A 1,418-nucleotide genomic window follows, 5' to 3' on the forward strand; every position below is an offset into this window, starting at 1 on the left:
TCCACCCAAGAAAGCTGTGGATGCTGAGCCATTGAATAGATTCAAACCTGAGATCGATGGATTTTTGGACACGAAGGAACTCAAGGGATATGGGGATAGGTCGGGAAAGTGGAGTTGACGTCGAAGATCAGCGATGAGGTTCTCAAATGGCGGAGCAGGCTCGATGGACTGCCTGGACAACTCTTGCTCCTTTCGCTTCTGTTGGTCCGCTGGAAAAGCAGAGCTTGCCAGCTGTTTTAAAATTTTGAGTCTGAACAGGGACTTGAACCCTGGACCCTCAAATCACTATCTGTTTCATTAAAAGTCTGATGCTCTACCGACTGAGCTATCCAGGCTCGCTGCGACATTAGTTTCCATCATACAGATTCATGGTCAGACTCTGAATTCTCCCTGTCGATGTCGAATTCGGGGGAGTATCCCTTTTGTCCAATTTTCAGCATCGTGTTGAGGAGAATCCTTGTTTCTGTTGAACGTGATGTAAGAAAAATGTACAGTGAACTCGTGAGTTTACAATTCTTCTTGTTTGTACAAAATGTTTTGTCATTCCTCAGCAGCAATTAAAAAAACACTTTACCCAATGGCTCAAAAGCTAAACTTGTTCCAGACGGGAGCTGGAAAAGGCCTCTCGACATTTCAGCCGATCAACAATTGAAAGCTGAATAATTTCACCCGTTACACCGTGACATCAGGCAGGAGATTAGCCTCCAGAATTTTCCCTACACGACACTTCAAACAGATGAATACCTGCTTCACGGAAAGAAGAATTGTGTCTTTGGTTGTTTAGATTTAAAGATGACGTGCCGGCCCCTTTACCATTTCAGCTGTCGCCAATTGCCCCCTCTCCCTCTGAAAACAAATAAACTCTCACCTGCTGTTGCAAGACGGGAGGCCAGAGGAGCCTCAGTGCCCACATGGGGACATGAAGAAGTTGATGCGTTATGGAACATACCGGTTGTACCTTGAACTCCGGTCAAAACGTTCAGGTGGTTCAACTACTTTAGATGGCGCTGGAACTCACAACCTCGAACGAATAATTATTGTAGAAATAACGCGCGCTGACCGATTGAGCCACTGGAGCCGCGCACGGTCTGTGTCACCAGTGCTCCCATCAAACAGCTTCATCCTCGGTCTCTCAATTATCGCTTCGTGATCTTTCCCACACAGAAGCCTCCAACCCAGAGGCGCTTCGTTAAACATCCGCAGTGATCTTTAAAAGCCGTGGCATCTGAAACAAAACCCCAGACGAAAAGAAATTTTAAATATATTATTATTATTAACTTAAGGACAATTATTTTCATGCTACTTTGAGGATTTGGAGAAAGTGGGAGCTGAAACTAAGAAACTCTCTTTGGGCTGTCGGTGACTGAAGAGATGGGCGTTATTTCATTTGAAAACCGAGGCTCGGAGCTTTCTGATGG

At 45.3% G+C, this 1,418-nt stretch overlaps 1 non-coding gene across 1 annotated transcript; it reads right to left on the minus strand.

The window, feature by feature from the left end:
• Positions 1–247: 247 nt before the first annotated feature.
• On the minus strand, positions 248–335 carry trnak-uuu (transfer RNA lysine (anticodon UUU)). The gene is given in 2 exon segments: positions 248–283; positions 299–335. It is a non-coding gene; the product is annotated as a tRNA-Lys (tRNA).
• Positions 336–1,418: the final 1,083 nt, after the last annotated feature.

The sequence above is a fragment of the Heptranchias perlo genome, chromosome 20 (assembly GCF_035084215.1).
Source record: "Heptranchias perlo isolate sHepPer1 chromosome 20, sHepPer1.hap1, whole genome shotgun sequence".
NCBI lineage: Eukaryota > Metazoa > Chordata > Chondrichthyes > Hexanchiformes > Hexanchidae > Heptranchias > Heptranchias perlo.